A 16,349-nucleotide genomic window follows, 5' to 3' on the forward strand; every position below is an offset into this window, starting at 1 on the left:
CTAGATGATTTTCCATGGGATACTGTTCAGCAGATATTTCACTTATCCATGCAAACCATCTTCTTTCCATAGTAGGGTCCTCCTTTCCATTATTGAACAAATTTCCATGTCATTCTGGAAGAAAGGGACACCAAAACCAGAAGATATCCAAATACCAATCGGCCACAGGCAGGGAAAAAATAAAGCACCAGAATGCTGCCACAGAAGAGGGGAAAAGGCTTCCAGGAAATGGAAACATTGAAAGCCTTACACTGTAAGTGCCTAAAGAGAGCAGGGAGACCTTGGCCATTTGATTACAGGTTAGGAAGTCGTAGTGTCTCAGAAGACGCTCACGACACGTCAAAGAATCATGACATCTCAGAGCTGTGAATGATTGGGTATTTAATAAGCTACTTTAAATTAAACAAGCAAAATTTTCATCAAAGTACCCATTCCAAAAGGATAACTGAATATTTGAGCACCTGGAACAGAAAAAAAAGGATTACTGTATTGATAGAATAATAACTGCTAATGAAATACATATACCGTTGAAGACAAAATTGTTGACATACTGAGTACACTTTCATTGTTTCACAAGCAATGATGGCAGGTTAATTAGGATATTTTATTATAAGGAATTCAGATTCAAATGAATGCAAAAATATAAAAATTGCAGATTACTCTGTATTTCTCTGTATGAATAACAGATGTTACATTTTTAATACCAATTTGAAGTTGCTAATGTAGGTATTTAGGATAATTCTTACTTCCAAACAGCATATTTTCAAGAAACTAAAGCTGTAAGAAAAACTCCCATAGTGTATGTTATTTCAGCTTCAATGACCACTGTTGTGACTGACTGAGTGAAACATAACAGACAGACGCTGAATAATCAGATAACTTGACCAATTCTGATAGGAACAATAGATACCTTGAAACTTACAGTATTTGACTCCTTGATATCATAACAACTATTTTATCTGCAACATTGCTTCTGTTTGGCTAAATACGAACAGTCCTTATACACCAAGGTATGACCTGCTCATCAGTTGATGTAGGATAATAAATTGTCTGAGAAAGGAAAAACAAAGAGAGACTTCTGATAGCTCCACACCACTACCTGAGGAGTGTTGCCATTCCACAGTTTAGGGAGGTAAAAGGCAGGCAGATCCCAGTGGTCTGCCTGAATTAAGAAGATGAAGTTGGGACTGAGAATCCAAGGCACTTGAATTCCTAGGATGGAAAAACAGAGAAGAGAGGGTAACGTGTGCATGTGTGCATACATTAGAGCTAGGGGAAGAACTACTCAAAAGGATTATAGTAAATAATACCTAGTGCTCACACAAGGCCAAGAATATTCCGTATTCCTTCTTACAAGAATGGAAAACATCTTATAATTCATAAGACATTGGATACACAGTGTTCAGAAAAGCACTCATGCCTTAGTGGGAAAAAATGTATACACAGACTAATGGCTACTCTGGTTCTCCCTAACAACAAATAAAAACAACCCTTGAAAGATGAAATTGTTTCAAAATAACTTTACTGCATCCTAGCACAAAGCTCACAAATGTATGCAGGAATATAAAAATATCCAGTTCTTAAGAAGTAAAATCCATACTGCTTGCAAACAAACAATAATAATCAGGTACTTAAAGACGTATGAAGCTAAGACCCATTATAAGAAAAACAACAGCAACTGATCACAAAATACTGCAGATGGTAGTTTTGTCTCGGAGAATATTAGTTACTATTTATGATCCATATGTTCAAGAAGGTAGAACATGTTAAATTAAGAAGATAGAGCATACAAAGATATGACAGACATTTTTCAAAGATTCAAACTAGGGCCAACCCTGTGGCATAGTAGGCTAAGTCTCTGCCTGCAGCGTGAGCATCCCATATTGACACCAGTTCATGTCCTGGATGCTCCTCTTCCAATCCAGCTCCCTGTTAATAGCCTGGGAAAGCAGTGGAAAACGGCCCAAGTACTTGGATCCTGGAGACCTGGAAGAAGCACTTGGCTTCTGATTGGCTGAGCTCTCGCTGTAGCAGCTATTTGGGAAGTGAACCAGTGGATTGAAGACCTTTCTCTCTGTCTCTCCCTCTGTCTGTAACTCTCACTCTCAAATAAATAAAATCTTTTATTAAAAAAAGATCCAAACTGAACACCTTAAAGATAAAGCTGAGCATATATTTATACGTCATTAACAGATTAGATATTGCAGAAGAAAAGATTAGTGAACTTAAAGATATAATAGTAGAAATTATAAAAAATAAAACAAAAATTTTAACAAAAACTGGGAAAAAATGAACAGAATATGAATGAGCTCTAGAATATTTCAAGCAACCCAATATACAAGTAGAGTACTTGAATGAGAGGAGAATGTGTAAACCAAAGAACTCAAATAATGACCAAAATATCTTCAAACTTATAAAAATAACAAATATACCCAAGAAGAGGAAATAATTCATATCACCATAATCATATAAGAAAGCACATCATGGAATATCACAATCTAATAGCTTAAGACAAATGATAGAGAAAAAAATTTTAACTGCTAGAAATACAAAATTTGTTATACACAGAGGAGCACAGATAAGAATGATAGCAGACTTTTCATCAGAAAACACACACACACACACGAAAGCCAGAAGACAGTGAAACAAAAATGGTTTTTAGGACATGGGGACAAAAACCTACCAACCAAAATTCTGTGTCCAGGGTAGCCATTTGGCATAGTGGTTCAGATGCTGCTTGGGATGCTGGCATTCCATATCAGAGCTCCTACATTCAAGTCCCAGCTTTGCTTCTGATTATAGCTTTCTGCTCAAGCACAGCCTGGGAGACAGCAGGAGATGACTCAGTGGGCCAACCTGGATTGCATTAAGGCTCCTGGCTTCAGCCTGACCCAACCCAGGGCAATTACTAGCATTAGGGGAATGAACCATTGGATCATTCTCTGTCTCTCCCCGTCTGTCTGTCAATCTCTCTCCCCCCCCTTCAAAAATTAACTAGCTGATTAATTAATTAAATTCCATATCCTACAACAAATGCTTTTACAGTCAAAAGCTAATATAATGCAATACTGTCTGATGCCTGTTACAAGAAACGTTAAAACAAATTCTTCAGGTACAAGAAAAAGTGATACTAGATAGAATTAGATAAAAATTAGATATTAGATGCTAGATAGAATCTAAAACACAAAGAAATGAAAATTACAGGCAAAAAGCATTATATTTTTTGCTTCACTGATTAACAGGGACTGGGGATGTAGGACAAACCTCATCATCTCTGAGTGTCTTACTATCCTCCATCTTCAATCCAATCATGAAATCTTCCTTTTCTAAAGTTACTTGCAAAACACATGTGAAGTAGTTAGGAGAGTGGATCGGATGTGAAGTTGAGCATCTTGAAATGCATGGAGGAAAAAAATACCTGCCTTCTGAAACCTCTTCTACTTCATGATGAACAGGGCTCCAATTTCCCGATTGCTGTATATGCTGAAGCCTCTCATTGCTCACTAATATTGGGCACAAGTATCATAATGCATCCTTATAGACCAGTAGGGTGAACATAAGAATGTGTCTTCTAATTAGATACCACATAATCTGTGATAGCAACCAAGATATATAAGGAAGATATTTTCCTTTCTTCTGACCACTAGTTCTACCCATCTAAGAACAGTTTTATTTGCCTTTCATAGCTTACTCCTTGTAAAATTCTGTGATCCATTCCCAACCTGATGAACATGATCAGAAAGTCTGTAAGTGACCTGAAATTTGCTCACAGACCACTATGAAGGCCAGGGCAGTTTCCAAAGCATCTAGAAAAGTTTTTATTCTGGTGTGTGTCCCTGCCAGATTGTGACTACTGTGCCAAGAGGCTTTTTCAGAGCATATCATGTCATCCATTGCTTGAATCCCATCCCTGATTGAAGATGAACACAATGTGATGTGCCCCTTCAATTCACAATTCAAAGTGTGAGTCAAGAACTGATCTGGAGAATGCAGAATGCTTCCACCACCTCCTAAGGAACATCTGGAGTATATGAATCCTCTGCTGCCTTTGTCTATTTCAATGCTTCCTTGATGACTGCTATCCACATTCCTTCTTTGACACACCCCCTGTGAATGACTGTTATCTCACTGAAGTTGGCTTCAAATCCAAACTTTCCTTTTACAATGTGTGTGCCCAGAATAAAGGCTGGACAAGGGCTTCCCTTCATCCTAAGCATGCCTTGAAAAATAAAAATCTTCCTCTTTTCCGGGTCCTGGTGCATCTCATTAAGGAACAGTGATCAATGTTCCTGTTGGTGATATCTACCCATTTATTCTCCATATTCCAAAATTCCATATCATTGTCAAAGACATTATGCACATACGATGCAAACTATGTGGAACTTCCCCTGGTTCTACAGAAATCTGAACCAGCTTATAAAATTCTTACTTTTATTTGAGCCCTGATGGTATCTCTTTGCCAAAAATTGGAAAGACGCTGCTTTTAGCTTTGAGTGTGATATAAGCGGAAACTGGTATTTCTTTCTTCTGCTCTTAACAGCATAAATGTGCCTAAAAATGCTTATATACAGAGTTAAAATCATCACACCAGCTTTGAGGAGCATTAGATGATGTTCAATTGAAGAACAATAGGCTTAATGTCCCTTTTAACCCTCTGTTACTGTTGGAGTACCTCATCCTCTTATTAATTACATACAGATGTATGACATTTCTCTTTTCCTCTGAATAAAATGAGTATACCTTATATTACCATGAGACTATGAGTTAGACTCCATTTGTTTATAGATAAATAATTTTAGAAGCTGTACACAAATTGCTCTGTTCTTGGTCTCATTCTAGAGGAGAATTTAATGTTTTATTACATTCTAGAAAAATACAAATAACTTTTCATAAAAATAAAACTAATTCTTGGGTAGATCACTTTTTCTCCACAACTAAGAAGCATTTTGATATTAGCCCTTGTATTCTGGTGGAACAGCCCTCATCCTGGAAGTCACATCAAAACTCGAGCAAAAATCTGCTCATGTTCTCTGGCCTGATGAACTTTGTTCCTACGAGGACCTCCAGAAACTTCTCACCTGAGAGAATCACAAGACTCAGAAAATTGCATTTAGACAAAGGATTTCACGCACTTCTAAGTTTTAGATACATTTTACTATGCTGATTGGGAAAAAAAATGCTAAAATAAAAGAATACAGAGAGATAAAATTAAAGAAAAAAGAAATTAAAAAAACATATACCTGAATTGTCTACCAAATGATAGATTAAAAAATTATTTAAACATTAGAACCTAAAACAGTACAAAAGTCATGAATAAGTTCTTTGAATACACTAATACAATCTACAAACATCTGGCACACATGATCAATACAAAAGATACTAGAAATGAGGAATGGGACTTAATTTGGATTCAATAGAATTTAAAAGATCATAAGGAGAAAGTATAAAATCTTTATGCCAATAAATAATTGAAACATGAATTTTAAAATCCTCCCAAGAATACAATTTACTAAAAGTGACTCTTGTAAAATAAAAGGGGACTAGTCTAATAATTCCCAAAGAAATTTGAATTGTACTTTAAAATGTTTAAAAATCTTCTCATACAGAACCCTAGCAGCAGCATCTTACAGTTTTGCATATTATTCAAAATATTCCTATGTTGCAAATTATTCCAGAAAGAGGCCTTTGTAAGTTTCATTAACTTTGATCCCTAAACTTAACACAGACAAGTGCAGAGGTCTTCGGTCTCAAGCACATCCTTCACTGGAAGCCCCTTTGTATTCAAACAATGCATACAAGACCCAGAACCCATGCACTCCACCCAACCTGTACAGTCTTTTCATCAGATACTTTCAATTAATCTTATTTTTTAAATCCATAAAACACTCCTACTACTGTTTTATACAACATTTACTATGATGTATCCACATACCTGTCACTTTCTTTACTTTTTCTTTCCTTCTTGCATCGCAAACCCTCCTTCTAGAGGTTTCCTCTACTTAAAACAATCATTAGAATGGCAGTGGTTTGATGACAAATTATCTTAGCTATTGTTAATCTGAAGGTGTTACTTTCCCTTTACTCTTGAAAAATATTTCCAAATAAATAATTCTTTTACCATGTGGTAGGAAGAAAAATGACCACTCCCCAAAGGAGCACACAGCCTAATGCCTGGGATGGTGAATAAGTTACACTCATTGTATGGCCAAAGGGAGTCTGCAGATATAATTAAGGCTACTGAACTTTAAAACAGGAATATAGGGAAGCCTGCAGATGAGGCCACTCTAATTGCATGAGTCTTTCAAAGCAGAGGGTCTCTCTTCCTTCAGCAGAGATAAGCAACTTCAGAGTAAGAAGAGAGGTGCAACAAAGGGGAAGACTGAAGATTCCAAGCATAACAAGAACCTGAGATTCTGTTGCTGCCTCTGGGATACAGGGGCCTGTTTGCAAGGACCAGAAAGAAGCCTCCAGAACCTGAAGGTTGCTTCCCCCTTGACAACCAGCAAAGAAACAGAAAGTCTAGTCCTAGGCTGCAAGGAAGCAAATGACACCAACAACCTCAATGAGCTTGAAAATGCAGTCCTCCCAGAACCTGCTGGCCAATACTTTGATTTTAGCTTTTACCTGAAACTCGGAGAAACCACCTGAGCCCACCTGGACTTGTGACCCACGGAGATAACCCATTTGTGTTGTTTCAAGCTGATAAATATGTGATAATCTATTGACAGCATTAGAAAAGTAATGCCCACTACAATAACAACATCATTTCACCTACAGCTTTCACTTTTGTTGTTGAGAAATCAGCTGTTGTTCTAATTATTAGTTTTTACAGTAATCTAGTTCATCTCTACCCACCTTTAACATACTGCCTTTGACTTCAATGTTCTGCAGTGTCATTTTTCATGTCTGAACGTGCCGGCACATCACACTGATCCAATGGCAGGAGCCAGGTGCTTCTCCTGGTCTCCCATGTGGGTGCAGGGCCCAAGCACTTGGGCCATCCTCCACTGCACTCCCGGGCCATAGCAGAGAGCTGGCCTGGAAGAGGGGCAACCGGGACAGAATCCGGTGCCCCGACCGGGGCTAGAACCCGGTGTGCCGGTGCCGCAAGGCGGAGGATTAGCCTAGTGAGCCGCGGCACCGGCTGAGTTCTCCTTTTTATTTTATTTATCATTAGAGTCTCTGAAAGTTCTTCAACAGTGTTGAACAATGTTGAGCCCTTACTTACATCTTCAGATATGGTCTCTGCCCAATTCTTTCTTCTCCCTCTTCTGGAATTGTAATTTAATACGTGTTGAACCCATTGACTCTGTATTCAATTTTTTCATAGCTTCTCTTCCATAATTTTTCCTTAAAGACTCTCAGATGTATGCTTTTTTCAGATATCTCTTTCAGCTCATCAGCTCAGTATTCAGCTGCTTCTGATCTGCTTTTAAAACCATCAAGTGAATCCTCACTTACAGTCTTTTTGAAATTAACTGAAAAGTTCTATTGTTTGTTTTAAATCCACTTAGTCCTTTTGGTAGTCTTATTCTTCTCAAATATTGTGAATCCCCTTTTTATTTCTCTAAAAATTACATATTCTAATTTATATTCTGTATAGGTATCTATGTTCAGTGTAGATCTAGTATAATTTTTTTCTCTTGACTTTCTTGTGAGTTTTTTGGACTTGGTTTATGTATCTTGGAACTTTATCTGTCGAACTGCTTTTTGAGGTCTTTGAAATTGTTTCTTCCAGAGAGAATTGGGCTGTCATCTGACTTAAGGACCACTTTCATCAAAATTCTTGGCCAGGAGATTTTTCTTTGGATCACTCAGATAATGTGAATTCAGGCTGAAAATTCATATGAAGGCCATCTTGTGGCACAAATTTCTCTCTTTATTGGTGCCAAGAATACAATCAGGAAGTTTTTCCTCCAACCTTCTGGGTCATATGTCTGGGTTTATTTCTAGCTCACCCTTACACTAAATATGAAATCCTTTATGGACCCAACATTTTTCTAGGGGCTTCTCTTTAAATTCTCCACATGCAGAAAGTTCTGAATTTTGTTTTAATTCACAGTACCATGCAAGATTCTAAAAGTTAAAAACTCTTTTATAATGGGTTTAGCAAATGCGCTCATAGTAAAAACCCATTTTGGGTTTCTACTGTCAGTTGATTCATGGCTTCTTATTCTTTTACCAGTTCATGCAGGTACTTTATAAGATATTATATATAATTTATTCAGTGTTTTCCATTGTCATCAGTAACATCAGTGTACCTTGTATCTGTCACACTGCTAAAAATGCAAGCTCCAGGCACCGTTCCGCAAGATGAGTTCTTCAAGTAGAGGTCAAGGTACCACCTACCTCTCTTCCTCTCTTTCAAGTACCTTCTGAGGAACCAGGACCCAGAAAGAAGGGAGCCTGTCCCACACTCCAAAAATTAGGTAAACTTACTTGCCTGCTTCAGATCTGCTAATTCTACCTGTCCCATTCCTGAAGCTCAATCTCATTCCTGTGTCTCTGTCAAATCCTGCCATGCCTGCTCTACAGTTCTGAATCTTCCTCATTCTCTTTCGGCTAACTCAAACCAGTCCATATCTACACAGAAGTATAGAAGTGGATTAGACCAGAAGTTCTCAACTGCAACTCATTTTTAATAAGCCAATTCCATTTTGGGAACCCTGACAACTTCTCCATCTCTTTCAGTATTCTTTGGGAAAAACACTAAAAAGTTCTACATCCTCTCCTGTGCTAAATACTGGCAATAGATTCTAGAATGTAGCTTGTGGTATGAGAGGAAGAACTCCAAACTTTGGAAGCAAGGTTTCTAACCCAGATCTTCCATTTTGAGTTACCACTTAAATTCTCTAAGCCTTTGTTTCTCTAAGCTTTCATTTCTTCCTTTGCAAGCATATCTTTGTCAAATTATTAGAAGTACCACAGATTATTTCTGATTATTTTTGTAAAGTATTTAATTCACAGTATTGTACTTATAGGGTGGACTCTGGTGCAGCAGTTAAGATCCAACTTGGGATGCCACATCCTGTATCCAAGCACCTGGGATGGAGTCCTGGCTCTGCTTGTGATTTAACTTTCTACTAATGCATACCTTTGGAGACAGCAGTGATGGTCAAGTACACCCAAATGGGAGACCCAAACTGAGTTCCTGGCTCCTGGGTTTGGCCTGGCCTAGGGCCTCAACAAATAGGAGTTCAGTCTATCTCTCCCTCTCACCCTTCCTTTCAAATAAATAATTTTTTTAGATAAGGCTTAGTTAGGTATTAAATTGCTAGAACAAAAAAACCCACACATATTATGGAGTTCATGTGGTCAAGATTGTATTACTCTATACTTTGAAGACTGGACTTAGAGCGATTGCAGGAAGAATGAGAAGACTTCATGGTCACATCTCTCTCAGCTGTGATGCCATAGTATTTGAAGTTAGCTAAGGCCAAAATGGGGCATAGATCAGTTTGGGATATAGAATGGACTAAAAACCAAAACAACAATAGTAAAACTCAGAATATGGTAGGAGAGAACTTGAATCAGAAACAGGCAGGCAATATCAGAGGAACAAATGCTAAGTACATGTTTCACACTGCTCTTCCCTTCCTCACCACTGCAGAGGTTGCTAATTAATAACAATGATAAATAATAACTATGTTGAAAATAATAACAGCTAAAATTGGCACTGTTATAAGTTCTTTAACAAATTAATCTTAATAACAATCTATGGTACAGGAATTGCTATTGTGAGCATTTTACAGATGAAGACACTAAAGCAGAAAAAGAAATTTGTCCCAAATCAAGCAGGAAAGAGAGCCATCTGGCTTCAGAAGCCAAGGCCCCTTAGTCTATCTGATATACTGCTTCCCTAATGTGAGCATACTTTCTTGCTACTGTCAGAATTCCCACCAAGAGAGTCATGCTGGAAACCACCATCAATTATCAGAGTTGGCACATGAAATGTAATCTAATTTCCATCTTCAGTCCAGAGATTCCTGGCTTAGGGATTTATCCTAGTGAGGCACTGGTGAAAGCAACAGCCACCAATGTCTTTAGACCCCAAATTATTTGTAGCTTCTTTTTTTAAAAAGATTAGTTTTATTGGCTGGCGCCGCAGCTCACTAGGCTAATCCTCAGCCTGTGGCGCCGGCACACAGGGTTCTAGTCCTGGTCGGGGCGCCAGATTCTGTCCTGGTTGCCCCTCTTCCAGGACAGCTCTCTGCTGTGGCCTGGGAGTGCAGTGGAGGATGGCCCAAGTCCTTGGGCCCTGCACCCCATGGGAGACCAGGAGAAGCACCTGGCTCCTGCCTTCAGATCAGCGTGGTGCGCCAGCCGCAGCGCGCTGGCCGCGGCGGCCATTGGAGGGTGAACCAACGGCAAAAGGAAGACCTTTATCTCTGTCTCTCTCTCTCTCTCACTGTCCAGTCTGCCTGTCCAAAAAAAAAAAAAAAAAAGTTTTATATATTTATTTGAAAGGCAGAATGATAGAGAAAGAGAGATTGATTCCATCTGCTGAAATTTGTATACCTTATATAAAATGTAAAAAAAAAAAAAAGAATTTGGAGTCTAAGATCTCCAAATGACCTCCTCTTGGCTCCTGGGTCTACATTTACATCTCCACAGGCTCCAAGATCTGGAGAACCACTTTGGATTGGACTTTGATTCTGGAGAGATGATCAGGCCACAAACTTGCATCCAGAGGCCACTGTATCAGAATCTGACACAATTTCCTTCCTGCTGTACAAAGAATGGAGCAATTGCTGAGCTGGGTCCTGAAAACAAGGACTTTGTTTTGTGTGGTTACCACATGGTCCCTTCCTCTCTCTTTGGAATTTGACAAGCAAATTGGCATTTGTGTTGCTGAGACTGTCATAGAATAGTGATTGTTAATTATACCCTAGATGTCCTGCCTCATTCTGCCATAGATGTATTATGCTAAATGTGTGTAGTGAGCAAAAGATCTTAAATTTGATTTCAAGTTGCATATCTCAGCATGCTGCCAGACCCGCCCCAGGTCAGAGAGCGCCCCACGAGGCCTATTGGGAGTTCTCCTTCAGAATTCCTGGTTCTTACTTACACCAGGAAGTATTCAAAGGGTCCAGCAGATGTCAGTGTGAATTCTTAAGTCTCTCCAGGTAGAGTATTCACAGATCAAATTACATCACTCACTGCCCTGGAGAGCTGTCTCAACGGGGTATTGTGTGAGCCTTAGCTTCAGAGACAGTATTTTCCATAAAGATCTACTCCTCTAATTGGTAAAATTCTGACCTTACATCTCCACCCCAAAGCCACATGAATGATGCAGTCACAATTATAAAGATTCTTCAAGGGATGAGACAAGTGAATAAGGCGTTTGTTAAATATAGCTCTGTCTATGCCAGCTATCTGGTTTCCTCTGCATAACCCGTCTGGATTGACTCAGTGTCTCAGTTTCTGACCCAGTAGGCTCTCCCTTTATAAGCAGTGATGATCAGGGAATTAGTCTGATTATAGCTTCAAAAATCAGCAACCAGAGATATTACAGCCATGCTGGTCTTTGGTATGTACATATGCTCCTCTGAATAACTTTTTGATTTGTTCTGGGGTAATTTACATATTAAGAGAAGTACAGAGAACAATATAACAGACATGAACATGTCCAGATTTAACAAAAATTGGTATTTTACCATTTTTTCCATATATACTTTTATTTCATTATTAATTCAATAGGGACTTGTTTATCGATCCTCAATTACATTCCCTTCTCTCCCTCCCCAGGAGTAGATATTATCTTGAAGTCCATGTGTATCCTTCCTATCTGTGTTAGTTTTCTGGGGTTGCATTAATGAAGTACCCCAAGCTAAATGGCTTAAACAAAAGAAATTCATGGTCATACACTTCTGAGGGCTGGGAGTTGGAGATCAACGTGTTGGCAGGGCCATGCTCCCTCTGCAGGTGCTAGGGAAGCCTCTCTTCTAGTGTCTGATAATTCCTTAATTTAGGGCAGCAAAACCCCTACTTCACATGGCACTTCCCCCATGTATGTGCCTCTGTGTCCAAATTTCCTCTCTGTTGAAAGGATACCAGTTATGCTGTTAGGAGTCCCCCTTACCCCAGTATGACTTCATTTGAACAAATTAGAACACTATTTCCAAAGATCACATTCTGAGCCACTAGAGGTTCTGAGGGGGACAAAATTCAAGCCATAATATGTAATTCAAGCATTAATACTTTCACCATATCTGACTTTTCCATAAACATTTTATAGAATTTTGAGTGTATTCAAGTTTTGTTATAAATGGTATTGTAATGTGTATGTCTTTTTTAACTTTTTTAACCAACAATACATGTATTTTTTTGACAGATTTTTCTAGTTAATGTATAGTTCTTCTCTGTATCAATTTACCACTATCTCTTACCTCTGCTAAAATTTAAAATATCTACAGGGCTCAAAACTCATTGGACTAGGAGATAATAAAAGGCTTAGGCCCCATGAGCTCCCTGATTCTGGCCCTTGCTAAGGTGATAATGCCTCTTTAATTGTATTTTGTGTACCTGCAATTTCATGATTTCAGGCCTCAGCAGGCTCCACCATGAAGCAAGTTCCAGGCAGCAAGAGGAGAGTCGCATAACTGTTAAGAAATATTTTTAAACAACAAAGAAGAGAAGAGACATATTTAATTGATGAATATATCTTGAAATTTGAATTTAGCTAGGGAGAGCCCTGGGATGAAGGCTGCATGTCCCAAGCTAAAGGGATAAACCTGAAGTGGGTTTCTGTGGCCCATAAGGAGGAGTGAAAAGTCCACCAGTGGATCCAAGTCCTCCACAAAGCCGTCAAACCCAGGTGCCAAGAACTAGACAAAGAAGTGGCCATCCTGGGCAAGTCCTTAGAGAAAGTGAAACGTCCACCGATGCCTGGACTCTGACCTCCCAGTGGGGGTGAGACGATGAAGCACTTCCGAAGGAGCAATCCTGGAGGGAGAGATGTCAGTCACCACTCCTGAGGGTCACTTTCTTCCCCTTTGATGGTGCAGCATCCAGGGACATCCAGGTGTGACCACCTTCTGCTTTTTGTATCTCCATCTCCATTGCTCTTTGAGGAGCCCCCATGGGAGAGCTCCATGTCACTCCCAAATTCTGAGCTCTTAAGGAAAATGCTGGAAAAAATGAAATGCACCTTCCAGTGGTAGCAAATGAGGTTGGATGTGAATTTTAAGGAAAGACCTCCACTTTGCCCGCTTGCTACCTGGGCTTTTAAAACATCTTGTTCAAAATTCCATAAATTCTCTCCAAGCACCTCCACACAGAAGCACCAAGCTGACGTGAGATGGTGAACTACTCCAGGTGGAAGAAATTGCCACCACCACCCCCACACCTTGTTCTTCAATGCGAGTGTGGGTTTAGCAGAAAGCACAGCACAGCTGGGAACAGGGTGACACCCTGAAGCTGCACTTCTCTGAGCCTTCAATGAAGACGGAAACATAAGGACCCTCCCACAAGTGATGTGACTCTCAGGTCCCTGCTGTCATCCACAATCACTAGTGTGAGAGATGTGCCTGTTTCCATGCTGATGATGGGATGGGTGTGCTTGCCGTGACACTGCCTCTGTCTCAGGGTGGGGCAGACAGAAGCCAGGACTTAAGAAAAATTCTATGTCAACACATAGGTAAACTGACAAGATTTTTGTTTGCATGTGATGCCAAAATGTGGAAAGAAGCAAATTGTCTTTTATAGGCTTTTCTGTGCATTTCCATTGGAGATCTGCAGTTTCTTTGGAAGACATCAAATCTGATACACACACATACACACACCCACATTCATACATAAATACCTTCTAATTACTGCTTTTACCAAACATATATATAGCTTCCAAAGCTACATAAAAGTCGCAATGAAGGAGACAATAAGATTGTGAACATAAATAGAATCACTACAAAGGGTTCGTTGGAAGCTTCTAACAAAAAGAAATTTAAAGCAGTTGTTCCCAAAAGCTCTTTCTGCTTTATAAACAGGGCTGCTGATGTATAGCATCCACTTTTATCTGTGATGATTTGGTCTGAAACTAGAACAAGGAGTAGCTATTTTAGAGATTTTCTCGGTGTTGGTTAGGAATTACACTGGTTTTCTATTTCATTATTTAGGTTATATTTCATTCTCATCCTTATTTAGGTTATATTTCATTCTCCTATTCTCTTTCTCTTTGAAATAATTTATCTTTCACTGCAATTTTTATTTATTTATTTGAGAGCCAGAGTTACAGAGAGGCAGAGGCAGAGGGCGACGAGAGAGAGAGAGAGAGGTCTTCCATCTGCTGGGTCACTCCCCAAAGAGCTGCAATGACCGGAGCAGGGCCAATCCGAAGCCAGGAGCCAGGAGCTTCCTCCCTGTCTCCCATGCAGGTGCAGGGGCCCAAGGACTTGGGCTATCTTCCACTGCCTTCCCAGTCCATAGCAGAGAGCTGGATTGGAAGTGGAGCAGCCAGGACTCAAAACGGTGCCCATATGGGATGCCAGCACTGCAGGCGGCGGCTTTACCCACTATGCCACAGCACCAGCCCCTTAACGCAGTTTTAACAAGTGAATAATTAAAATTATCTGTGTTTAAAAATTAATGAATTTTAAATGTAAGCACTTTTTTAAATAAGAGAAAATTTAGAATTTGACAGAGTGTTTTACTTTGTATAGAAATGAAATAAAACATGTGTAATAAGTATGATAGTTGTGGGCCTTTGATCAAATCCTGTCTTCTGTTACTAATTATGTGGTCTTGGACAAGACGTAGAGTCTCTCTAAAACTCAGTTGCCTTATTTGTAAAAAGGATCATAATCACTACTTAGCAAGGGGCTGGCACTGTGACTTAGCAAGTAAGACAGCCACTTGAGACACCAGCATCCCATAAGGCCACTGGTTCAGGTCCTGGCTGCTCCACTTCCAATCCAGTTCCCTGCCAATATGCCTGGGAAAGCAGAAGATGGCCCAAATACTTAGGACCCTGCACCCACGTGAGAAGCTCTTCTGGAAGAAGCTCTTGGCTCCTGTCTGGACTGGCCCAGCTCCAGTTGCTGTGGCCATCTGGGGAGTGGACCAGTGATTGGAAGATCTTCTCTCAGTCTCTCTGCCTCTCTCTCTCTCTCTCTGTTACTCTGCCTTTCAAATAAGTAAATGAATCCTTTAAAACAATCTACTCAGCAGGAGTATTTTAGAAATTTAGTGTGGTGTAGGTACAGTGTCTGGCATAAAGCAGACGCTTATGCTTAAAACTGCCAGTGTTGGTGGCAAGAGCTGTCGTTTCTTGGATCCAAGTCCTGACTTTTCCATGCAATTGTTCTAGGCATATTTCTTTACTGCTAGATGCAGGATTTAGAGATGGGCCAAGATGATCTCTAAAGCCTTTGCAGGAGTAATACTCTCTTTCTCCCACACAATGGGTCTGCATTTGCAGCACTGTCAAGTGGAACCAGGCAACCAGAACAGAGGCAAAGCTGGGATGTGGTTGACTGTAACTGAAGTCGTGTTTACTGCGCACTTGCCATAAGGCATTGTACTAAGCCTTTCCCATGTGTTAAATCTCACAACAATCCTAATGATTAAGGCAGTCCTTATCCTATCCTACAGATGAGGAAACTGAGGCACAGAGAAATATGCATTTTCTCCAAGGTCATACAGTTGGTAAGTTATAGAGCCTGCATTCAAACCAAGATACCTATAGTTTAAACAACTCTAGACTAAGAATTTTGCAGCTTTTTTGGAATGGACTGACTTACAACTAACCCACTATCTTCGAGTCTAACATCAAAGATAATCCTAGCACTTACTCATTTTTATTCTTCCCTAACCCTAGAGCAGCCCCTTATAATAAGTTTGCTGGAGAATGATGATGGTTCTACAAAGGCCCAGAGCCAAAGCTACCTTCCAAGTAAGGGTCCAGTGCTAAGTTTCTACTTTCTTCCTAATTAGTTTTTGAAGGCAAACAGATGTGACTGAGTCCCTACATCCATATTAACTGATTTTGGAAATGCTCATTAACCTCTCTAAGCCTCAGTTTCCCCATCTGTGATGGAGAATATAAATGAGAATTTTCATAATAGCACCTAACTCATAGATGTGAGAATGAGAGGTAACACATGGGAAAATGACTGCCCCCAGGAGGCACTCATTAAAGAGAACCAGGATTAGTCCCATTTCGGGGCGGGGCGGGAGGGGGGTAGAGAAGATAAAGTTCAAATGAAGCCACTCCTTCAATTCTCACTTGTCCTGAGGCCGAGTGGGTTCTCAGCCCCGGGGCCCTCTGTTATGATTTCCTGCCTAGCGTGGCCCAGAAGCTGCTCCTAGGCGTGTGCAAGCTCTCAGTTGACACACTCCAAGGCTACTTTAAA

The 16,349-nt window shown here is 39.9% G+C and overlaps 1 long non-coding RNA gene across 1 annotated transcript; it reads right to left on the reverse strand.

Moving 5' to 3' along the window:
* Nucleotides 1–364: 364 nt before the first annotated feature.
* On the reverse strand, nt 365–6,060 carry LOC138849461 (uncharacterized). Its single transcript, XR_011388311.1, has 4 exons — nt 5,933–6,060; nt 2,684–2,821; nt 1,100–1,212; nt 365–461 (listed from the first exon to the last, which is right to left on the reverse strand). It is a non-coding gene; the product is annotated as an uncharacterized lncRNA (long non-coding RNA).
* Nucleotides 6,061–16,349: the final 10,289 nt, after the last annotated feature.

Source organism: Oryctolagus cuniculus, chromosome 1 (genome assembly GCF_964237555.1).
Source record: "Oryctolagus cuniculus chromosome 1, mOryCun1.1, whole genome shotgun sequence".
NCBI classification, from domain to species: domain Eukaryota; kingdom Metazoa; phylum Chordata; class Mammalia; order Lagomorpha; family Leporidae; genus Oryctolagus; species Oryctolagus cuniculus.